Raw genomic sequence first — 26,350 nt, 5'->3', positions numbered from 1 at the left:
CATAGTCACTGATGGGTCATATTGACCTTTGTCACCCCATCTATGAGCTTGTGAAGCTGGGTTTGCAAAACATGGGGTATGTGCTCTCTACAATCTACACCAGTGGTTCTCAGCCTTGGTGGTCCCTTGAAGTTCCCTGGGTGACCCTAACATTGAGAACCCATGTTCTATACCTTCTATTGTAGGTGGGCCAGCCCCATTTTCTAGTCTCTCTTCCTTTCCCCCAAGCAGCTTCATTTTCCAAGGCCAAAACCCAAATATCAGAAAAATTAAAACTAGAGTTCTGATGGCTCACCATGCAACCAAAGGATGAAGGCCACAGAACATGATGGGTATAACGTGCCTCAAGAGGTCCTTAGGTTTTGCCATGGTTCCTACTTTATAGAGCCTTGGGGGCTCTGATAGAACTTACCTGAGCTATTTCTGAGGGCCTGATATCCAAAGGGCTAGCAGAACCTGAGAAGGAGATAAGAGCAGGTACAGGAAGGGAAGAAGAAAACTTACAGGGGAAAGTGAGACCAGAGGTAGAGGCAGGGTGAGGTGCCTGGTGATCTCTTAATGTCGTCACCAGGCAGCTTGGCTGAGTACCTGTGGAAATACTGTTTCTTGACTCCCAACAGATCTTCCCCCACCTCTTCCTTTCATTACTAGAACCCCTCAATTTTAGCCCCCCAGGTAAAGACTACAATTCCCAGCCTTCCTTGCAACTAGGTGTGACCACATGACTAAGTTCTGTCCAATAGGATGAGCACAAGTGATGTATGCAATTATGGTTGGGCACTTACATGGGAGCTGTATGCCCATCACTCATTTTTCCCCCCTTCTCATTGGCTGAGGGTGGTGGTGTTGAGCTCTTCCTGGCCATGCAGTTAGACAGGGCACTAGTGGGATGGTGAAGCAACAGAGTAAGCTTAGTGCTCTGATAAAAGAGACCCCAGAGAGCTCTCTTGCCCCTTGTGCCATGTGAAGACACAGTGAGAAAACATCTGTCTATGAAGTGGGCCCTCACCAGACACTGAACCTGCCAGCACCTTCATCTTGGACTTCCCAGTCTCCAGAGCTGTGAGAAATAATGTCTGTTGTTTAAGCCACCCAGTCCATGAGAGTTTGCTATGGCAGTTTCAAGTGGACTAAGACATATGTCTTTTTATTATATAATAATATTTTGCTTCCTTCTTTCCCTTTACCATTAGCCTTCAGTGGGACCTAGCAGGTGTCTAGAAGGGCATTCAAGACTTGCCATCTTCCAGTGCACTGTGCTGGGTTACAGGAAGTTTCCAGCACCCAAGAGAAGGCAATACACTGGCTACAAAGAGTGGGCTCAGGACATTTACAAGTATCTGAGGCTGGAGGGGATAGTACAGGACCCCATATACAACCCGTGCAAAATTTCCCCTCTTCTTCCTGCCTCTTTAAGCCTCAGAGAAATGGAAAGAATCTCTACACTCCGTCTTTAAATTATGGCTCAGAATGAAGAGGAATAAAGTGATTCCAGAGAGGTTTAAAGGATGTCAAGCCAAATTCACGAGACGATCACAGTAAACATAACGTCTATACTAAGGCACCCATATTAACCATAAACAAGACTTTTTGTTAATGGCAAAGCAACTATGCTAATAAACTTCAAGCAAGAGATAAGGAATACAGGGAAGTTTATAGCCTTAGATGCTTATATTAAAATATCAGTATAAAGAAATTTGAAAATCAACAAAAGACGGTAAAAAAAAATCGGCAAAGGACTTAAGTATTAATACTTTACAAAGAAAACATTCAAATGGGCCAATAACCTAAGGAAAGGTGCTCAAGCTCACTAGCTATCAGGAAACTGCAACCTAAAACTATTAGGATACATAAGTATCACATATGTACAATGATACATAAGTGGACGAACACTATTTTGGTAAAAATTTAAAAGTCTGGCAGTTCCAAGGACGGCAATAATATTGAGTAACAGGAATTCTCAAAGCTGCTGGAGTTCCATGTAAATGGAAATAATTGGAAAATTTGACATTACTGACTACGATTGAACATGGGCATACCCTATGACCTAACAACAACTTCCCTCCTGAGGGATAGTCTAGCCTTCAGAAATGTGAGTACCTATGTACCAGGACACAGGTAAGAATATTCATTGGCAAAAACTGGAAACAAACCAAACGTCCATTTACTGTAGAACGGATAAATGCATTACAGTAGATTCAGGGGCATGCTGGAAGATGTTTAACAACAGTGGGGGAAAACCCTGGTTTGTAGCATTTGCCAATTTCTGTGATGTAAATACTCCCATTCATGGCCAATTTCAAGCTCCCAACATGGTATCAACCAGCTTGCAAAAGTCCTGAACATTCAACAGTCAGCTCCTCTGAGCCAGTACAAGCCGGTTCCAGCACATCATCCAGTAGATTCAGACTTTGGAACACTAGACAGCCGTAAAAGTGAACGAACTCTAGCTCCGTGCACCAACATGGGTAAATCTCACAAATGTAACATTGAGCCAAGTAAACAAAGGACAGAAGAAGATATAGGGTATGATTCCATTTTCATAAAGTTCAAAATAGGCCAAAATAAGTCAGAATGATTAGGGATGTATACCTAGGTGGTAAAAGTATAAAGAATATCATGGGAGAGATCACCATAAAAGGGAGGGTACGGTTAACTCTCACGGGGAAGAAGAGGTTATAAATGGGAAAGGGCATGCGGTAGACGTCTGGGGCACTGACAGTGTTCTATTTCCTGACCTTGGTGGAGTTATATGGGTATTCTCTCTAAAAGAATTTGTTAACTTATATGTACAGGTTGTGTGCATCTTTCCATATAGGTTAACGTCACTGCTGTTCCAGAGTCTGCTGGTCCTGCCTCCTCATACCAACGTGTGCTATTTTATCCCAACTTCCTATTCAGTGATGCGTGTTGACAGCTAGAAATCGGCCATGGTGGGACTATTTACACCACTGTAATTGGCAAACAACATGTCAGGGCTTTTTTAAAAATAGTGCACCACTGGTTAAACATAGTAATAAATTTTTTTAAATATCTCAAAATTGGTTTATTTAGGCAGATATTTTTCCAAGGCCTGACACTCTCAACAATCTCAAGGCAAAATTACATTAAAAAAATAAACCTAAACATGACAAGATCCCTGCAATGAAAAAAGGCTTGAGAGTTAAAGAGAATGAACTGAGAGAACTATAATGTGTTCGGGACTCTTAAGTATTTGATGTGTAATAAAAATCATCACACTGATGGTAAAATTAAGGACACTATCTAAGGACCCACCATCTTTCCTCACAGAAAATGTTGATGAATACTTCGCAAGATGGTGACGATATAGTGGATTGGGAACTTTTTCAGTGTACCATTCAACCCCACTGTCTCAGTAAATTTATACCAAAAGTGGCCCCAAATGTTATACTATACCAAGTCTTTGACACTATTCTGGGCAGCTCTCCTTAGTAATTACCAATCATGACTTGTATAGCAGTGAGAAAACACTGTTATTTTCTACATATTTATGTGAGTCTATGTTCTTAAATTTTTATAACCCTAATATATGATATCACTTATGTTCATTTCAGCTTTCCTGATAGTTAATGGTTTAAAATCTTATTTTATATTAAAATAAGCCCAGATCTATTATGATGTAGAATAAGAAAAACTTAGGTGGTTTTCAAGGTAAATCATAGGTCTGTGGGGAAATTTAGGGCTTGTGCATGACTTCTTTAGACAATGACTTCAAATCCCTTGGGAGGGTGGAGCACAGAAGCCCTATGGCTGTATTTCGGTGGGAAAGTTTCCACCATTAGGGAAGTAATCTAATGGTTAAAAAAATTAATTATAAAGTATTATTATCATTTCAGTTCAAGTATGAATCAGAAAATAATGGATTTGGTTAGATGTTAATATCCTCATGTATAGGACTTCCCTGGTGGTGCAGTAGTTAAGAATCTGCCTGCCAATGCAGGAGACACGGGTTCGAGCCCTGGTCTGGGAAGATCCCACATGCCACGGAGCAACTAAGCCCATATGCCACAACTACTGAGCCTGCGCTCTAGAGCCCGCGAGCCACAACTACTGAGCCTGCGCTCTAGAGCCCGCGAGCCACAGCTACTGAGCCTGCGCTCTAGAGCCCAGAAGCCACAACTACTGAAGCCCGCGTACCACAACTACTGAAGTCCACGTGCCTAGAGCCCATGCTCCACAAGAGAAGCCACCAAAATGAGAAGCCCGCACACAACGAAGAGTAGCGCCCGCTTGCCTCAACTAGAGAAACCCTGCGTGCCGCAACCAAGACCCAACGCGGCCAAAAATAAATAAATTTATTTTAAAAAATACTCACGTATAAACCTGCAATGTGGAAACTTATGCTGACTGGAAAATACTGCTTTTATTTGGGGGAAGGGGGTGTCAGGAGCAGGGGTGGGAGAGGCCCCTGACTTCTTGAGTGATTCTGATTCATTTGTCATCATTTAAAACCTAAGTGTTGGGACCAGATAACCATTGAGTTTAGTTATGTTCCCACTGGTTCTAGAGAGGCGTGGTTTACCTTGAGCTGAGTGGGACAGAGATGGAGGAGACCTGGGGGTGGGAAAGCTCTTCTGTGGTTGCCGATAGCTGGGACACTGGAATAAGTTCAGAGTCGCCAGGTGGAACATACATCACAGGCGAGTCCGAGTCCTGGGTTTTAGGTGTCTCTCATCCACAAGCTGTTACTCACCACTTTCCGTTGCTATTCTGCCAGCCTGGCAACCCCACACTGAGCCCCTCCCACTGCTATTGTTCGACTTCATGCTTCCCAGCTCCCAGTTCTTTTTGACATTATTGCGCAGGATTTGATTCTTATTCATTATAACTTGAAGTAAAGCAAACAGAGCATTCCTTCCTCCCCATATTTAATATCCATGTTGCCAATAGTAGTTCCATCCCCAGACATCATGGGGATCACTGTCACAACACGTTTTTCAGGAGCCAGAGGAAAAAGAACTTTAAGTCCCACCCTCAAGCTCTGTCAGAACTAAACCTAAGTCATCGGAAGAAGGGAAACCACCTCCCCCAATTAATGAACCTCTTTTTCTAGAAATCTCCTTTTGTGCTTGCATGAAAGTACTTCTAAATATAAGACTAGAATTGGTTAGCGACATGCAACTTTATTTGGCTGACGTTTCTACTGAATTATTTCCAACATAATCGTGGCATACCACGTAGTGTGAAGATGTGTTGAAATCGAACCACAGGCATTGCTGCTCCAGACTTAGTTTTGATATTCTAAGCCACAGGAGAGAATTGTTTCAGAACTATTTTCCGTTGAAGGTGGTTTGTGGGAAGAAGAGAGCAGCTTATCAGAATTATTGGTGGAGCTCTTCAAAAACCAAAAACACATTCCTGTCCAACCCAACATCCCCACCTTCTCCACCACGATTTCCTAAAGCATGAGATAGGCCATTTCATTTGAACACATTGATTCTGATAGACACTCCCTGATGGATAGGTGTGTTAAATAGAAATGTTGGTTTATGAGAACTGGGGACAGGAGGATAACAGAGCCTTCTTCCCCACCTTTCTAGTAATTTAATACATCCAACAAAGCCCCACGCTGGACCCAAGGAAAGAAGAGAAGGAAGAATCTCTGCCTTTAAGAAGCCTATGCTCTAGCGGGACAGCCGAGAACTCAAACATGAGCCCCACGAACAGAAAGGTCATGACACAGAGCAGAATGGGGCAACTCCTGCAGCCCTCCCCCTCCCTCTGGAGTGTAAACAGCCAGCCACCCACCCGCCAGAGAATTTTCAGGTGCCACCTTGGTGAGGTGACCAGGGCACAGTGCAGTCAGTATGTTGTGGATGAGCCATTCAGACATCAGAAGTGGGGGTCTTCAACCATAGCAGATTGAGAGGTTTCCCCCTTTCTGTATAGCCAGAGGGGTACACAGAGCTGGAGGAAGGATGCCCCAGGCAAGGCAGTACTGGCCCTCTAGCCCCACCCCACATGACACACTAAAGACCTTGGTCTCTTCTTCATGCACGAGCCCCCGCTGGACGGCAGAGAGGTAAGGTGTGTGTGCTCTCCTGCTAGAACAGCTTAACAGCTGTGAAGTTCATTTAGAGACCCTCAGGGGGTCGCCCACTCTTTCTGACCTCACAGCCATCCTAGCTAATTCAGATCCTCCCTTCCTTAGGCAGTGGATGTCACGCTTGGGATGATCAAGGAGTGCATTCCGGGCTTCCCTGGTGGCGCAGTGGTTGAGAGTCCGCCTGCAGGGGACGCGGGTTCGTGCCCCGGTCTGGGAAGATCCCACATGCTGCGGAGCGGCTGGGCCTGTGAGCCATGGTCGCTGAGCCTGCGCATCCGGAGCCTGTGCTCCGCAACGGCAGAGGCCACAACAGTGAGAAGCCCGCGTACCGCAAAAAAAAAAAAAAAAAAAAAAGTGCATTCCCTCTTTGCATGTAGTAGACATACGCATGCTCAGAATCCTTTCGCTTGGAAAACCGCCCATATTCCCATCTGTTGTAATGCTGATCAGTCCATGTGATTTGGGGCGGGGGCAGGGAGTAACCACCCCTCCAGCCATAGGGACGGGCATGGGATAAACACAAGAGCAAACCCACTACTCAACTTCCTCGGCCACAGTGGTTCAGGGGTAGATGTGTGGCCTCAAGCCAGAAAAATCAGCCTTGCCTGTTCCTCAGCACTCAGGAGAGACTCTCTTCCACTGGGATCACAAGCTGTTAGGACTAGGCAAGGCCAGAGCCCCCAAAGGCCTTCTTTCCCTCTATTTCGAAAGACTTGGATGGAGAAAAGAGGAGCTAAGAAATATGGAGACAGCTCCCTGGACACATCTAAACACAGCCCCAATAAGCAGGCTTTTCAGTTACAGAAACCCATTAATTAATTTATTTTTTTTTTGCTTGAATTAGTTTCAGTTGGGTTTTTGTCATCTGTAACAGAAGAATTCTGAGTACTTTATCTATTACAATCTCCCAATGTTTTCAGACAAAAATACGGGATTCCAAGTTGAATTTGAACAATTTCTTAGTATAAGTATATCCCAAATATTACATAGGCTATGCTTATACTAAATAAATTCACTGTTTTCTGAAATTCGAGTTTAACTGGGCATTCTGTATCTTATCTGATATATAACATGTATCAAAAGTGTTTTCAAATCCTTTACTCAAAAGATAAGAGATTGGTCACCTGGTGGATTTAGCCTTAAAGAACATTTAGCCTTAAAGATAGGAGGGTTTCCAGAGAAGCATCCTAATCCAATCTTTCTTCTCCAAGTCATCTCTTCTTTGTATGAACCAGATGAGGGCAGTAAGGAGTTCCAGTGTCAGGCTATTTACTCCTCATCAGATCTAGAAATGCTTCAGCTGGGCCACTGAGCCCCCGCCTTTTCCCAACACTAGAATCATCAGAGGGAGCTTTAAACATTCCCACTGCAGAGGTCACACCCCAGACCAATTACATCAGAACCAGCGAGACTCATACGGGTGATTTCAATGTGCAGCCACATCCGACAACCACTGAGCCAGGTCCTTAAGCAATTCAGCCAAGTCATGGCAACAACCTAAATGTCCATCGACAGGGGAATGGATAACGAAGTTGTGGTGTATATATATATATATATACAATGGAATACTACTCGGCCATAAAAAAGAATGAAATACTGCCATTTGCAGCAACATGGATGGACCTAGAGATGATCATACTAAGTGAAGAAAGTCAGAAAGAGAAAGACAAATACCATATGATATCAGTTCTATGTGAAATCTAAAATATGACACAAATGAACTTTTCTATGAAACAGAAACAGACTCACAGACATAGAGAACAGGCTGGTGGTTGCCAAGGGGGAGAGGGGGTGGGGAACGGATGGAGTGGGAGTTTGGGTTTAGCAGATGCAAACTGGTATATATAAAATGGATAAACAACAAGGTCCTACTATATAGCACAGGGAACTATATTCAGTAACCTGTAATAAACCATAATGGAAAAGAATATGAAAAAATGTATATATATATATATATGTATAACAGAATCACTTTGCTGTACAGTAGAAATTAACACATTGTAAATCAACCATACTTCAATAAAATAAATTTTTTTAAAAAAAGAAATTCAGCCAAATTGTAAGAGTTCAAACAAGACGTGAGAAAGGTCATCCCGAAGGGTCCCCACCCCCCTCCCCAGACTCCAGCAACCAGGAGTGAGCAAATCACCCCAGGTGAGAATTAGCCAACCGAGGCAGCCTGAAGTCTTGGACACCATGGGGGGCCCTACCACAGGGTCTTCATTCCAGGCTGGCCCATGCCTGGCCATGTGGCCAGCCAGTGTTTGGGCCACAGGGAAGCAGACAAGGAGGTCCAAGCTTGCTCACAATCGGCTCCCAAATAAACTAAGCATCTGACGCAGAATGTGAGTTTCCAGCCTGCACACAGCTCAGCGTCTGTTCCCCAAGAGGGAGGGAGGGAGGGGCCAGGCGAGGCAGGGTCGGGGAAGGAACCCTAGATGAGTTTCTGTCATAACCAACAGCAGCCTCTTTCCTGCCCCCGTCGTGTGCAGACAACCCACCCGTCACGTCCAGATCGGCCAGAGCGTGTCCCCGCGCCTCCAGGTCTTAATCCATGACTTTCTCTCCCTGTACCTCATTCTCAGAGGAGCAGAGCCACATACCGGCAACGTCCCCCCCCCACCAGAGTGAAGCATCCGCTACAACGGATGGACCTACACTGACACGCCATCATCCTCCAAAGTCCACAGTCTGCATTAGGGGTCACTCTTGGTGTTTGAACACATATAATGACGTGTATCTACCATTATAGTATCATGCGGAGTATTTCCACTGCCCTGAAAATCCTCTGTGCCCCAGCTGTTCATCCTTTCCACCTGGCCAAGCCCTGGCCACCGCTGCCTAAGCGTGTCTGTTGTTGATTAGGTCCTCAGAGCCCCTGGCGTTCTCCTAGGCATCCTGAAGGCGTCACATACACACAGTTGGCCACTGAAAGGAAACATCTGGAACTGTCTGATTAAATTGACTCGGAACACTGTCCCTTCCAGCTGTTATGAATACTGCTAGAGGGCCAGGCTTGGTTAAAACGGAATACTGGGTGAACATCCATCCTAGTGGTGGGAGGACACTAAGCTGACCCTAAGATGACACAGAGATGACACCAGGCAAGGTCCAGCGCAGGTTGGTGACTCGTGTCCCCATTAGCTCCAGGTAGGTTCTGGCCATTTCCCAGAAGCCATCGCGGCCCTGACATGCTAGGCTGGGTTGCTCAGCTCTGAACCAATACCTTTTCCAGTTTAAAAGTCCCTCTGCCTGGGCACAGAGGGAAGACGAACAAAGGGGTTAAAAGGACATAGAGGAGGGTTTTGACCTCTACTCCAACTGGGCTTCAAGGCAATGCGGCAAAGCCCTACTTTCTCAAACCTTCCCCTCTGATGGCCCCCGCGAGCAAGTTAGACAGTGGTGCTGGTGACAGCACACCTGGTGAGGGCTCTCAAGGCTCCACCTGGCTGTCCTCTGTAAGCAGGAAAGCAGAGCTAGCGTCCGGGTAGTTTCTAAGAGGGCCCTGAATCTAGCAGGCTAATGAATGGCCAGAGCGAGAGCAGAGCGTAGACAAAGGGAAAACGAAGCAGCACAGCTGAGACAGCCAGCGCCCAAACAAGCAGGCTGCAGGTGGGAGAACCAAGGGGAGCTGCATGGCGGGACCACGTGCATTCGCCCGGGACATGTAATTGGCAGAGAGGCTGACCTGCCAGTTCCATTTACTAACCCAGTAATTTGGAGATTCATAAATTCGTGCAACAAATAGTGCTGACTGGTGTCCTGGGGGTGAGAAGGTGAGCAAAATATTCCTGGCATTTGCCCTCAGTCATTCAGATCCACCCTCCACTACCGCCATCTGTAACGAATAACCAGGGGTCGGTAAGGGAAAGCAAGAGGTTCCTGCAGCTCTTCCTGAGTGGGGAAATCAGCCACGTAGCCTCCCAAAACGATTCACTGGCAAGTCTGCTCAAAGCGTGACTCTGCGGGCAGATGCCTTGAAGAGTATCACAAGCTAATTCACAGTCGCTTTAAGAAACGTTTCAAAAACTGCCTCATTTCCTCTGGGGAAAACAGGGTTGCACACGTTTACCTGGGGGGTTGGGGCACCTTGCTCTGCTTCAACCAAGTCTAACAGCTTTTCTCGCTACTGAGAAAATCTTTTTCCTTTACGTCTTCTCTAGTGAAAGACAACAGCAGTTTCTAGCCACTTCACGGGAGCGCGGGGGCCAGAGTATCGCCTTGAAATCCCAGCGGGCAGCTTCCTTCAGAAAAGGAGAGGAAGAACCACAGTGGTCCCGACCGGAAGAAACGGCTGCCCCTGGGGCTCCTGGTCTTACCTTTGAGGTGTGGGTGCTGGAACCAGTCCTGCCCAGCACGTGAGAGCTGGCTTATTCCCACTGGAGTTGCCTCTCTGCCGGCTCAGGTCACAGGGGGACTTTCCACGAAGAGCTACCCTGGGAGGGCTTTGCGCTGACAGCCCAAGCAGAGATGCAGCCCCACTTCATCTGCCCTCGGAGCTATTTTCAGCTGCTCAGCTGCTGCCTCTTCCCTGAAAGAGCGGCTTGTCTCCCGCTGCAGTGCCCACCCCTCGGAAAGGATGGGAAGTGGATTTAAAGAAGTTTCACGGGAAGGTGCCATCTGATTGGCTGGAGGTGATACTGAAGGGTAGTTGGCTGGGCTACCTTAGTAACTACCTTAGTTAGTTACTACCTTTAGCTTCTCTGCTTTAGGTAGAGCCCACCAGTGCCAGCCTCTCTTGGAGTCCACACCTGTTGGACTGCTGCCAGCTAGTTGTGACAGGCTCGGGAAAGACTGGACTCCCCTGTCGAAGACACACCGATGGGAGGGTCTCGTCCCTCAAGGTGTGGTCTTGAACCTGCAGCACCTGCGTCTCTTGGGAGCTTGTTAGAAATTTAGAATCTCAGGCCTCATCCCAGGCCTGTTGAATCGTAATCTGCGGTTTAACAAGATGCCCAGGTGCTTCTCATGACCGTTTCATTTTTGAGAACCACTGCCCGAGGGGACGTCCTAGCATCTCAGTTAGACCTAACTAGCAAGGACCTACTGTAAAATAAATAAATAAATAATAATTAAAATAAAACAGTATGGTACTGGCACAAAAACAGAAATATAGATCAATGGAACAGGATAGAAAGCCCAGAGGTAAACCAAAGCACTTATGGTCAATTAATCTCTGACAAAGGAGGCAAGAATATACAATGCAGAAAAGACAGTCTTTTCAATAAGTTGTGCTGGGAAAACTGGACAGCTTAATGTGAAAGAATAAAATTAGAACATTATCTAACACCATATACAAACTAAACTCAAAATGGATTAAAGACCTAAATGTAAGACTGAACACTATAAAACTCCTAGAGAAAAACATAAGCAGAACACTCTTTGACATATATTGTAGCAATATTTTTTTGGATCCGTCTCGAGTAACGGAATAAAAACAATAAACAAATGGGACCTTTTGTACAGCAAAGGAAACCATCAACGAAATGAAGACAACCTATGGACTGGCCGAAAATACTTGCAAATGATGCAACTGATAACAGCTTTATTTACAAATATACAAACAGCTCATAAAGCTCAATATCCAAAAAATAAACAACCCAATGAAAAAATGGGCAGAAGACCTAAACAGACATTTCTCCAAAGAAGACATACAGATGGCCAACAGGCACATGAGAAAATGCTCAACATCGTTAATTACTAGAGAAATGCAAATGAAAACTACAATAAGGTCTCACCTCACACCAGACAGAATGTCCATCATCAAAAAGTCTACAAATAATAAGCACTGGAGAGGGTGTGGAGAAAAGGGAACCCTCCTACACTGTTGGTGGGAATGAAAATCGGTGCAGGCACTGTGCAAAACAGTATGGAGATTCCTTAAAAAACTAATAATAGAGTTACCATATGATCCTGCAATCCCAGTCCTGGTCATATATCTGGACAAAACTCTAATTCAAAAAGATACATGTACCCCAGTGTTCATAGCCGCACTATTCACAACAGCCAAGACATGCAAGCAACCTAAACGTCCATCGACAGATGAGTGGATAAAGAAGATGTGATATATATATACACAATGGAATTATTACTCAGCCATAAAAACAAATGAAATAATGCCATTTGTAGCAACATTGATGATGTAGATATTATCATAGTAATTGAAGTTAAGTCAGAGAAAGCAAATATCCTATGATGTCACTTATATGTGGAATCTAAAAAAATGAAACAAATGAACATATTTACAAAACAGAAAGACTCACAGACATAGAAAACAAACATATGGTTACCAAAAGGGATGGGGGGAGAGACAGATTAAGGGCTTGGGATTAACATCTGTACACTACTATGTAAGTTAAACAAGGACATACTATATAGTACAGGGAACTATATTTCAATATCTTTATATTAAGATATAAGATATAATATATCTTAACTACATTTCAATATCATAACCTATAATGGAAAAATATCTGAAAAATATTTATATATAACTGAATCACTTTGCTGTAATCTGAAACACAATACTGTCAATTAACTGTACTCCAATTTAAAAATGGTTAAGAAAATAAAAGGTTCTCTTTCCATGACTGGAATGAGAAGTCCCTTCAATGTGTGAACGTTGCTCTGTATGATTAGTAAGAGGTTAATGTGACACTAAGGGGACGGGATGCCGTTCTGACACGTGCAGTAGAACTGTCTTCCTCTGCAGCTGACAATGGCCATAGCAGACAGTGGCTACTACTATTGGGTTAACAGCTGAAACCGTGTTCTGGAGGATAGTTCTCAAATTGGGGGTGATTTTACCTCCCGGGGATATTTGACAGTGTTTGGAGACATTTTTGTCATGACTTAAGGGATAATGCTACTGCCGTCAGTGGACAGAGGCCGGGGATGCTGCCAAACATCTCTCAACGCACAGGCCAGGCCCCACAACACGGAAGTATCCATCCCCAGATGCCAACAGTGCTAAGGTTGAGAAAGCCCGTTCCAGAAGATCTGGAGCACAGAGTGAAGGAGGGGCTTGTAAGGACGGGGCATCGGTGGAACTCCAATGACATGTGTCTGTCCCAGGCTCTGGTCCAGACTTGACTCTACATAGTGGGGGGCACAAATTGATTTGAAGATCTGATTTACAGATCTGACAAGTACACTGTATTCACAAACCTTTATGAATGAGGTCCACCCACAAAAGCAACAGTTCTCAACTTTTTAGGCATCTATAGGAGAATGGGAAAAGCCAGGAGTCCTAAACTGTCTGCATATCAAGAATTAGGTCCTATGTGTGTGCTTCCTCTATGGGGTTCTTACTCTGGGGTCCTCAGGCCCCAAAGGGTCTGTAAGTAGAATTCACAGACTGTGGATTTGGGTGGGAAGATATCACATATTTATTTTCACTCACTGAAATATCCCATTTCACCCTGTTACACATTCATTCAACGAGCCGCAGCAGCATTAGCAATACCCGGCATTTATGTCACTGGTGGATTTCCTTCCCATTTAGGTCACCACAGAGCACTGAGTAGAGTTCCCTGTGCTTTACAGCAGGTTCTCATTAGTTATGTATTTTATACATAGTATCAATAGTGTATATATGTCAATCCCCATCTCCCAATTCATCCCACCCCATCCTTCCCCGCTTGGTATCCATACATTTGTTCTCTACATCTGTATCTCTATTTCTGCTTTGCAAATAAGATTATACCATTTTTTTAAGATTCCACATATATGCATTAATACACAATATTGGTTTTTCTCTGACTTACTTCACTCTGTAGGACAGTCTGTAGGTCCATCCATGTCTCTATAAATGACCCAATTTCAGTCCTTTTGCTCATCATTACTTTGAAATTTTTATTAGACCTGTAGCTAGTTCTTATTTTAGAATGTGTCAATAGAGCATGTATATTTCTATATCACAAATTCGTTTTTCATATTCTGATCACCTGTGTACATAAAATTGGTTGCCTTTGTAACCCTGGGCATCTTATTTTATGCATTTAAATTATTACTCTGAAAAGGGGTCCTTACATTTCACCAGACTGTCACGGAGCTCTATGCTGGACAGGGATAGAGTGTCCCTCAGAATAAGCCCATTCACAGCTTGTTGCCACGGCTAAAGGAAAGCTGAAAGGAAAGCTGATGGTCTGCGGAAAGCATGTTCACTGGCCTGGCTCAGATGGAAGGCCAACCCGAGCCCTTTGGACGACGATCATGACCTGGGCCATGGCCTGCACGGAGGCCCATGCAACTTCACACCAGGGCCCTACCTGGACCCTTGAAGGCAAACAATCTGTCCAGGTCTGTCATCACCCCAAATGTTGGCCCCTTCCGTCTCCCATCCTTGGCCCTGCTGCCACTCTAATTTTCTCTGTGTTCTTTTGCTTTGATCCAGGCTCCCCACACCCTCCTCCGTCCCAAATCCCTGGAACTCTGCAGTATAGAAAATCAATCCTCAAGCACCTTCATCTCACAGGGACAATCCTCCTTCCATCTGCCTGCTTCGCTAAAGCCTGGCTTGTCCCTAAGAACACAGCTTCCCGGTCCCTCAGGCTGCAGGGCTGGGAGAAGGGATTCGCTTTTTCTTTCCCCGACAATGGCATTTCCAAACTATTCCTCCTCTACTCACATATGAGAACCCTGGAGCCTTCTTTCAGACTCAGGCCATCTGATTGTATGACCATCTCCACTTCTTCATTTGTCATCCACTGGCCTTCTAATCACCAGCCTACACCCGTGAATGCTTTTAGCCCATTCTTCTCTCCCCACAGGAACCACACGGATAATGCACCTCGATTTTGCCTTCAGGGATGTTTGTCTATTCCGGGCTTTAGCCCCTTTCTCCTATGGATGTCTTCAGTATGGGGTAATCGTGTGGAACCACTCCACCTTTAACATTCTGCACCCATTCTGACCACACCTTCCTAGAGGCAGTGTAAGTACAGTGTGTGAAAGCCTGGGCCTTCTGATGCCAGGCTATCTGGGTTCAAATTCCAGCTCTGTAATAGTGGGGAGACTTTGGACAAGTTACTTAACCTTCCCATGCTTGTAAAATAAGAAGAACAATAGTCCTTTCTCATACAGTTACTGTGAGAGTTAAATGAGTTAATTTACCCCAAAATCTATAATAACGCTTGGCACACATGCTGAGCTATTTACACACCGGCTTCCACTGTCATCCTTCCAGATTGCTCACGCCCTCACTTCCTCTGTTGGTCCTTGACTTCCTGAGGCTTCTTACCTCCTCACCTCTCCGTTTACTCCTGACTTCACCTCCTTCCCTAGCCAGCCACCCTGTCTCCCACGGCTGCTTCATAAATATTTGCTTAATGGATGAATGAATCAGTGACCCATAACTTCAACTATGTTCTCATACCCGCAACCCCTCCGCCTTCTTGTCCTTTTAATAAAAACCCCAACAGTACAGCAGCTCCAGATCTAACCAAAGACCTACCTTCTCTCCTTCTACTCCCAGATGCTGACTGCTTCCGCTACAAACTCAGCGTCTCCAGCTTCAACCCTGCCCAGCCCTTCCTTTATGTGTCTCAAGTCAACTCTTTCCTGTCGCTCACAACTGTGATGCCAGCCTTCAGCACTCTGCGCAAACCCTTCTCCTACCGCCTCTTTCTTCACTCCTGGCAGATGACTTTGCTTCCTGCTTTATAGAGAAATAAACACTTCCATGTATGTATGTATGTATGTATGTATGTATGTATGTATGTATGTGTGTGTGTATGTGTGTGTGTGTGTGTGTGTGTGTGTGTGTATGAGAGAAACGGGGGGGGCAGAATAGTCTCCTCAACTTTCTTCCTCATTCCTTAAACATATCTGCATCTTCTGATCTCCCCATTCCAACAGAAAAGCTGCCCTTCTTTGGAGTAAGCTAAATGCCTACTCGAGCGCTCAACTTCCATCCAACCCATCCAACTGCAGCTTTTAAGCTGCCGGAGAAGGAAGCTTTATATTTTATAATGCAGATTACTAGTATGTGATAAACAGTAGAAATGGATTGATTCTGTCCAGATATCAGCTGGTCTCTAAGAATAAATTAGATTGGGAGATTGGGACTGACATATACACACTACTATATATAAAATAGATAACTAATAAGGACCTACTGTATAGCACAGGGAACTCTACTCGATACTCTGTAAGGACCTATATGGGAAAAGAATCTAAAAAAGAGTGGATATATGTATAACTGATTCACTTTGCTGTACAGCAGAAACTAACCCAACATTATAAATCAACTATACTCCAATAAAAATTTAAAAAAATAAATAAAATAAAAAGAATAAATTAGACACTCTGGGAAGGTCAGCTCTCTCACACGGGGCCACACAGAGACACACTAGAGATTCCAACCAAATCATGATAATCACCTAAAAGAATGATGAAATCAAAGCCTGAGCAATCTAGAGTGACCAAAATCAATACGTTTATAGCCAGTGACTTAGTAAAAATCTTAACTGGCTAACTCCCCATTTCCTGAAAATAAAGACTGTTATGTACCAGCACAGTTCATCAAAGTAAGACTGGAGGCCTTTAAATTTGGAGAGGATAGACCTGGCTCGGATGGGTTAAGTGCCCATCCCAGGACCTTCCCTATCTCCAGTTTTACTTCTGTGTAAACACAGCAGACTTAACTAAAAACAGGCTGATTTTTTGGCAAAGCACAGGACCCTGCTGGCAGCTGTGTTTTACAGAGAAAAGAAAATTGCGTAAATACACCAGACTATCTCAGTTACAGAAGCAACACCCACAGAGAGAAACAAGGCATCTGGAAAAAGAGTGACTGAGTTTTTCCCCCCCAAGCCAAGCCCCAGTACACTGTTTCTCCTGGGAATAAGACTTTACAGTTTGGAAAACTGCTACATTTCACATATGTTCCTGGTTCACAGCAGACTGCGATGAAATGGTCTGCAAGGACTTCAGAATCACATGATCCCTGGAGAGTTACGCTAATAACATCCATGTTATGAATGAGCTTAGATGTCTGCAGAAGTCACCGTAGGGTCAGGGTGGTTCCCTCGTCAAAGGGATGGCGGGGATGAGAATCGGATGTGCTGAAGGAAGGCAGCACACATACACGATGAGGGGAGGGGCCCCCTTCACCTCAGACCCCTTCCCTCTCTCTCTGTACTTGCAGGACTCTTCCTAGAGCAGCTGGTCTCTCTCTTTAATCTTAATGATGGGAATGAAGGTCATTATCAGACAGTGTTTGCCCTTATATGCCCTAAGTCTGGGAGCACTAAATAAACACCTGGTGACCAACTGACGACCAACAAGTCTGGTCAGAGCTCAAGTCCTTGTCCTTAGGCCAGTTCATTTATCTCTTGTGACATTATGAGGACACCTGGGAAGCAGTGGGGCTGTGAATGGACTGCAACATCACATTTGATTTTCAGGGTCCCTGGGAGGGAAGACTCATTTGGTTATTTAAATAGCAGAAGAGCCAAACACCACTGCCAGTGGCCCCTCTATATTGGTTCTCTCTTTTCCTCGGTAACAGAGTCCTGTGAGAACTGGCTGTAACTAACTGTAACTGCCCAGGTGAGAACCCACGTATCCCGGCTGCCTTGAACCAAGTGCGGCCATGTGAACAAGTTCTGACCACGGGATGTGGGTAGAAGTGGTAGGTAGAATAGTATAATGTACAACTTCTGGGAAGTGCTTCATGAAGGGAAAAGGCATGTCCTTCTCTTAACATTTTTTCCTTCCTACTGGCAAGAATGCAGACGTGATGGCTGGAGCTGGAGTGGACATCTTAGGCCATGAGTCGAGTTAGTCATGGAGACCATGCACAGTGGAGTAACCAGATGGAAGGGCCAGACCCCAGGGCATTCCATTCAAGCCTGGCCTGCCTACCTGACTTTCACAAGAGTGAGAAACAAACTTCTACCTAAGCCTCTTGGGTTTTCTGGTCCTTGGCCTGAACCTAATCCTAAGGAATACATTGGATTCAAAGGAGAGGATCCCTTTTCATGAGTAGCTTAGGACCAGATTATAGACAGATAAATACTCATAAAAGACACACCTGGAGTAAAGCAGGTTTAATCTTCCTTAGGAAGAACTGGACAGAGGAACAAACTTGGGCCTGGGCTTGTGCATGGTGTCTGGGTGCTATCAACTATGTGGTTTGAGTGACCCAAGGCATTGCCCAGAAAAGAAAAGCTGCGTTCCCACTGTTGCTTGAGTGGCCTGTTCCACTCACTGTTTTTCAGTTGTAGTTGACTTACAATACTATATTAGTTTCAGGTTTACAATATAGTGATTCAATACTTTATAGATTATATTCCATTTAAAGTTATAAAATATTGGCTGTATTCCCTGTGCTGTATATTACATCCTTGTATCTTATTTTTTTTAAGATTTTTTTTAAGTGGACCATTTTTAAAGTCTTTATTGAATTTGTTACAATATTGCTTCTGTTTTGGTTTTTTGGCCGCAGGGCATGTGGGATCTTAGCTCCCTGACCAGGGATCAAACCCGCACCCCCTGCATTGGAAGGCGAAGTCTTTTACTGGACTGCCAGGGAAGTCCCTGTATCTTATTTTATACCTAGTAATTTATACCTCTTAATCCCCTTCCCCTATCATGTCCCTACCCTCTCCCCTCCTACTCTTTTTTCTTTTTTTTTAGAATTAAAGGCTCTAACGCTTTAAAATGTAAATGTTCATGGAAAGGCAACAATGCCACTAATCTCCTTTACCACTTCACCTGGAATTAGTGCATGGGATCAGCTTCACCTGTCTAGCAGAGCCTCGGGGCTATACAACACAGATCAGCAAAGGACAGGTGGGGCAGAAGAAATCTCTGGGGCCTAGAGAACGGGACTCTGAGAAAGAGAAAGGTGGGAACCGAGGGCACCGGGCAGGTGCCCAACCCGGGTCTGCAGGGAGAACCTAGAGATGGAAACAAAAAGACAAACAGCACAGAGACTAACCCTGGTCTCCAGACACAACTACAACCACTTCCCAGAACACTGAGAAATCAACCCTTCTCTCTGGCCACAGAATAAGGAGATTGAAAAATGACCCTCTTCTCAGGGCAAATAAATAAACAGAAATAATTTGGAAAGCACCTGCAGCGTTACCAGCTGACACTGTGCAAGAATGTCCTTCCTTTTTACGAATGTATGAATGTACTGTATGTACGTATGCACACATGCATTGGTTTACTTCCTTTGATCTGTATTATGACTATTCTGCTTTACTACAAAGCTGCGACAGAGGCTTCACACTTTTGGAACCCTATGCTAGCTTCTACTAATATTTTAAGTTTTATCATTGAAATTATGATTATTGTATTTAAAGTCAAAACAGCATCACTGGGCTTCCCTGGTGGCGCAGTGGTTGGGAGTCCGCCTGCCGATGCAGAGGGCACGGGTTTGTGCCCCGGTCCGGGAAGATCCCACGTGCCGCAGAGCGGCTGGGCCCGTGAGCCATGGCCGCTGAGCCTGTGCGTCCGGAGCCTGTGATCCGCAACGGGAGAGGCCACAACAGTGAGAGGCCCGCGTACCGGAAAAAACAAAAAAAAACAAACAAAACAGCATCACTTGGCCACCTGCTAAGAGCTGTAGCTCTGGGGCAGGTCTTTGTTTTCCTATAAAATTCTTCTGTGATGGTGCATTAAGGGGTTGACTAGAAGACTTTTCGGCTCCCTTCTAGCACCGACATTCTTCTCTCTGCATCTGTGCAGAGTAAATGGACTGGCCTTGAGTAGGCTCCAGGGACACCGACCCCAGAACATGCTGGCAGCATCCGGGTTTGCCTAGGCCCCCAGGGGAAGTGTGGCTCTTGCAGGGGTCACAGCTGATTTCAACCAGCCATGGGAACTGAAGCCTGACAGCATCCCTGAGGGTCTGGCAGTATGGAGGAGACTGGAGGAATCTCCTCTGGCTCAAAATTCACAGGTGGTGTTTGTTCTGACCACCGAGATCCATCCCCAGGGGCCCCCGCCTGTGCGCAAAACCACAGTGTGTGCTGAGACGGGGGAGAGTTGAAGCTGCTGATCACCTCCCGGGATGGGATGATGCAGAAGCAAAGGGCCTACAGGGTGGAGGGGGTTTGGGGAAGAAAAAAGCATAAAGACAAAGATACGTTTTCCCTTCCCAAGAGAAGGTTGCATGAGCTGAGATGCGCACAGGAGAGCTCAGATGGTGGCAGATTTTTAGCTTCCAAGATAATGGCAATAAACGCTCATCCCTTCTCATTTCAATCCACAGCTTGATGGGCAGAGATCTTATACATCTCTCATGCTGCGTTGTAAAGCCTCTACAAGGACAGTCAACACATTCAGCCTCTGTGTCCACATGGGAACAGTGAAACATAAAGAACTCAACAAAGAAAGCAACTGCAGGAGACTTGGGGAACAGACGTCAGAACGTCCATTGCCAGCCTGCGAGACTCTCGGAATGCTTCATTTCCTTTCCTCCTAGTACTGGAGCACGTTTCCATAGCAACTCCCCGAGAACCGGGTGCCTCAAGGGGCCAGATGGAGGCCAGCTTGAGCATCCTCCCTTTGGGGCCATAGAAGACCCTTTACTGAGAACCAGACCCCTTGTTGGCCCTCCCCTCTGCATTTCAGGATATATGTGCTGAGGTACTCTGGAATGGACTGGGGATTAAAGGGTGAGCTTCCTTATGCAATAAATGAAAAATTAATGAAGAAATGAGGCCACTCAGTGAAGCCTCTTCAACAAACCAGGATGAGACCTTCTCCTGCTGACCTCTGATTCTTTGGCAAAGGCGCGCGTAACTGCCACCTGTGAGGCGGTCCACGGGACGAGAGTACGGATTAGTCACAAAGCTCTGAGTTTAGTTACGGCCAAGTTTTCCGTGATGGAGAAACTGAGTCATGGTGAGAGAACGTGATTATTAATGAGTTAAAAATGAGAACTGGCCTCGCATGGATCCAAATCTATAGCACGGTCACCGGCTACGGCATGGATGAACCTGGAGGACACTGTGAAGTGAAACAAAGCATTCACAGAGTGACAAATGACGCGTGGTTCCACTGGTCTACGGCACCTAACGTAGTCAAACTCAGAGGCAAAGGCAGACTGGTGGCTGCCAGGAGCCGGGAGGTGGGGGGAATGGGGAGTTACTATTCAGCGGGTCTAGAGTTTCAGTTTGTGCAAAATGGAGAAGTCTTAGAAATCTGCTGTACAACGACACGCATGCAGTTAACATTTGTACTGTGTACCTAACTGTTGAGGGTAGATGCCATGTTACGTGTTTTTTTAATCACAATTTAAAAAATCTATAGCGACGCGTAGCTTAACAGTTGTGTCTCTGATCCATCTTAGTGCTGCTGCAGAGATGAGTTTGACCACGTATATACTCTAAAGGAAAATGTCTACAGCCACAGCTCTAGTAGGAAGAAATGACCAACATGGGCAAAAGATATGAACAGACATTTCATCAAAGAGGCCATACAGATGGTAAAGCATGCAGGTGAAAAGATAACCAACGTCAGCAGTCATCAGGGAAACACAAATTGAAACCATAGTGAAAAGACAGCCCACAGAATGGGAGAAAATACTGGCAAATCATATATCTGATAAGGGTCTAGTATCTAAAATATGTAAGGAACTGTGACAACGCAACAATAAAAAGACAACCCAATTCAAAACTGGGCAAAAGACGAATAGCCATTTCTCCAAAGAAGCTACACAAATGCCCGTAAGCACATGAGAAGATGCTCAAATCATCAGTCATCAGGGAAATGAAAAAACAAAATTACAATGAAAGACCACTTCACTTCCAGTAGGATGGCTAGAATCAATCAGACAGATAACAAGTGTTGGAAAAGATGTAGAGAAACTGGAACCCTCACACACTGCTGGTGGGAATGGAAAATGGTGCAGCTGCTTCGGAAATCAGTTTGGCAGCTCCTCCAAAGGCTAAACATATAAGTACCCTACGACCCAGCAATTCAACTCCTAGGAAAATACCCCGAAGAAATGGAAACACACAGATGCACAAGAACTTGTACATAAATGTTGTTAGAAACATTATTCACAACAGGCAAATGTGGAAACAGCCCAAATGTCCATCAACTGATGGAAAGAAAATGTGGTGTATTCATACAATAGAGTATTACCCAGCTATATAAAGGAAGTACAGATTCATATTACAACGTGGATGAACCCTGGAAACATTATGCTAAGTGAAAGAAGCCGTTCACAAAGGGCCAGATAGTATAAGGTTTCATTCATAAGAAGTGTCTGTACCAGGCAAATCCATAGAGACAGAGGATAGTGGCTGCCGGGGGCTGGGAAGAGGGCTGAATTGGGAGTGACTGGTAATGGGTACTGGGTTCTTTCTGGAGGGATGAAAATGCTTTGGAAATACAGACAATGATGATGGTTGCATATATCTGTGAATATACTAAAAACCATCAAATAATATACTTTAAAAGGGTGAGTTTTATGGTATGTGAATTATATCTGGAAAAAATTTCAACACAGTGAGAACATACCTATCAGAATGACTAAAACAAAAATATGACAATAGCAAATGCTAGCAACGATGTAAAAAACTGGATCACTCATACGTTATTGGTGGGATTGTAAATGATTCAGCCACTTTGGAACATATTTTGCAAGTTTCTTTTAAAATGACAAATGGGTGTATCAGATGACCCAGCATACAACACTCTTAGGTATTTACTGTAGAGAAATAAAAACTTCTGTCCACACAAAATCCTATGCATGAATGTTCAGAGTAGCTTTTTTTCATTATAGCTCATAACTGGGAACTCCCCAATGTCCTTGAGGGGTGTATGTTATCCAAAAAATGGTCCATCCATAACATGGACTATTACTCAGTAATAAAAAGAAATACAACAACTTGGATTAACCTCAGGGACATCATACTGATTGAAGGAAGATAATCTCAGAAAGTTCCATAAACTATATGGTTCTACTCATGTAACACCTGAAATAGAATTCTGGAGATAGAGAACAGATGAGTGGCCGGGAATGGGCAGTGGAGAAGGTGTAGCTGTGAGGAGTAGCACGAGGGAGCCTGGGGTGATGGGACGGTTCTGTATCTTGACTCTGTTGGTCGTGACAGGAAGCTACACACACAAACAAGTGCGTGTATAACTGGTAGCATCTGAATCAGCTGTGTGCATTTTCCAATGTCATTACCGAGTTTTGCTGTTGCGCTAGTTACACAAGATGCTTAGCTGAGGAGAATGGGCAAGGGGTACCAAAGACTTCTCTCCATTTCTTTGCAACTGCCTGTGAATCTATATTTATTCCAAAACAAGAAGTCTGTGAGCTTTTTTTAAATTTTTAACTATACAGTCAGAGCATTAGCCAATGTTTCAAAGTAATGGAAGTATTTCAATAAAGCTCAGAGTTGAAGGCAGAAGTCAAGAGGAAATGACAGACCACGCAGTACAGCCACAAGCCATCACCTCTACAACATGTTGGAGGGAATCCTCCTTTCAGATGAACTGCACATACTTGATAACAAATCAAGAACTCCCGCGTGGACCTGCTAACAAGTGTCCTCACTTGCCCTCCAGTCCCCCAATGCAGCTCTGCTGTCCTAACACATCCTCACCTGCGGGCTTCCCTCCATGCTCTTTCCTGTCTGACTCCATCTTCTCACCACTTATCCAAGTCCTTCCCACTGGGTCATTAGGCCCAGCAGCAGTATCCATCTTTCCACATGGGTTAACCGTATCTCTCTAACTAGATGCTTGAGTTCAGACACCAGGTCGTCTTCCTCTACCACATCCTCCATAATACACGACACAATGCTGAGAATGTAGGAAGTATCAAAAATCTCTACTGATGGAATAAAGGCATGCCTGCCTCAAGATCTTTTATTCTCACTCTTGTGAGCTACGTGATGGAGAATGGGTACACACGGGGCATGAAAGCCAAGACACAACGTCTCACACGTAATCACGACTGTGTACTTTTAAATATGTCGTTTCAGTTGTTTTTTATACAGTGCTATGAACAAAGCATAGGAGGTATAATCTGACCCGTGTTACAGGTAAGGAACCTTGGTTCAGAGTGGGTAAGTGATACGCAGAGTCACAATTGGTACTGGATCAATGTCAGAACCCAAGGCTCATCCTAAAACCCTATGGAGAGGCAAATTGCCACTTTTAAACTCTGTTCGTAAAGAGTCAAATTACTAGTAAATTAAGATGCAAATATTCCCAAAACAAAGTGTAAATTGTGCAGCACAAAATAGGGTACTAGGCCAACACCTTGGGGGTGGCCAAGGCTCTTTAGGAAGAGGAAAAAGAGGAAAAGCCCTAAAAAGTGGGAATAGAAGAGTAGACTGTGATCAGGGAACACTGGAGGAACCCCACTTCCAAGTGTCCCCTGAACTTAGCCATTCCTGTCCAGCACCTGCCGACCCCTAGGCCCAGAGTCCGTCACTCAGGGCACATCACTCCCCTCAACGGCTCCCCGAAGCACAAAGATCTAAACTTCTTACCCTTGCTTAGAAAGCTCTAGATGGTCCAGCTCCTGCTCACCTCTCCAAACTCATCTCATTCTGTTCTTCCCCACCAATATCGCTCCCCTTCACACCTTTCCACCCGCCAAGCATGCCAAGCGCGGTCTGTCTTGCACAACGGCACCGGCTTTTTCTTCTCCCTGGAACGCTTTGCTGCCTGATCTTCGTACAGCTGGAACTGTGTCATTCAGACTTCAGTGTAGGGGTTACCTCCTCAACCTAAAGTAGTTACTAGTTCCTCTTTGTCAATTACCACCCTCTTTCAATTCTTGATCAAACACGTCATTACCTGCCATTTTTAATGGGCTGATGTATTGACTGATGTGTTGACTATCTCTCCCTCATCCCACTACAGTATAAGCTCCAGGAGGGCAGAAGCTTGTTTTCTTTTGTATTCTCAGTGCCTGACATATAGCAGGTATTCAATAAATATGTGTACTATGAAGGTCTGAATAAATGAAAAAGACCACCACCCTAACCCTACCTACTTCATATTCTGGCCCTGTCTGGCCAAATGAATGACCTATTTTCAGTGCCTTGTGTGGGCAGAAAAGAAGGCGGCAGTTTAATTTAAGAATGTCCTTGATGAATCAGTGAAAAATCATTAATTAAATCCTGACCCTTGAGGACACATGTTTTTAATACTCTGTGTGAAGAAATCAGAAGCTGACACAAAGCACTTCTGCTGCTTATCAAGGTACAATGGTCGTGTCTCAAGGAAAAGCACTTAGGTGATTGCGTTCTGAGCTGAACTAGTAGCTTTCCTTGTGAAAGACTATTTTTCCTTGAAACAATGAATGACAAACTATAGATTTGAAAGTTTGATAGACATTTTCTTTTTTTTAACATCTTTATTGGGGTATAATTGCTTTACAATGGTGTGTTAGTTTCTGATTTATAACAAAGTGAATCAGTTATACATATACATATGTTCCCATATCTCTTCCCTCTTGCATCTTCCTCCTTCCCACCCTCCCTATCCCACCCCTCCAGGCGGTCACAAAGCACCGAGCTGATATCCCTGTGCTATGCGGCTGCTTCCCACTAACTATCTACCTTACGTTTTGTAGTGTATATATGTCCATGCCTCTCTCTCACTTTGTGATAGACATTTTCTTGAAAATGAATAAAGTAAGTCTGTCACTTCAAGGAAAACAAGCAGTATTTGTTGCCAGGGATAAAATGTGAGCTTTCAAGCAAAAATTAGAATTTTAGAAAACTTTGTGCTCGACGTTTTTCCATTACTTTGAGACTTTCCTGATGAGATCAGTGGTGATATTGATGAAAAGGACTTTTTTTAATATTGTACAATAAAAATCTCAACATTTTCAAGATCTGTATAACTCTGAACTAATATTTTTCACATGGTCAACTCATCATGTTACAAAATCACACATGAACTAAAAAAATCCATTCAAAGTACAAGAAAGACTATTGGGTTTTCATGTAGGAATTCAAAAAGTTCATTGATAAGGTTTTAGAATCTGTACTCCAACTAACTTTTAAGAAACTATTACTTTTTGAGTTTTGATGTGGTATCAAAGAAGAATAAATACAGAAAAGTATTTAACTTGCATTTAACAAGTGGACACATTCTTGTTAAACTGATGTCATACTCCTCCATCCCTAAGGGATGTCTTCGTTCTTGAACAAATTATCTGGTTAACTAGACTGTCTAGGCAAAACAAAGTTCCAGGGACATTTTAAATCAAATACTTCTAGGGCTTCATGGAAGATACTGATGAACTGAATTATGATTTTCTTGACCCATTTGGTCTCAAACTTCACT

General features: G+C 44.3%; 1 protein-coding gene across 1 annotated transcript in view; it reads left to right on the top strand.

Moving 5' to 3' along the window:
• LOC307182400 (uncharacterized protein) overlaps positions 1 to 21,756 on the top strand; it is a gene marked incomplete at its 5' end in the record, with an annotated part of 119,224 nt that extends 97,468 nt beyond the window's left edge. Inside the window, 2 exons of the mRNA XM_079913625.1 lie at positions 14,839 to 15,002; positions 21,378 to 21,756. The remainder of the gene's footprint in view (positions 1 to 14,838; positions 15,003 to 21,377) is intronic.
• Positions 21,757 to 26,350: the final 4,594 nt, after the last annotated feature.

The sequence above is a fragment of the Stenella coeruleoalba genome (assembly GCF_951394435.1).
Source record: "Stenella coeruleoalba genome assembly, chromosome: 2".
Lineage (NCBI taxonomy): Eukaryota > Metazoa > Chordata > Mammalia > Artiodactyla > Delphinidae > Stenella > Stenella coeruleoalba.
This window is presented reverse-complemented; position numbering and strand designations above follow the sequence as displayed.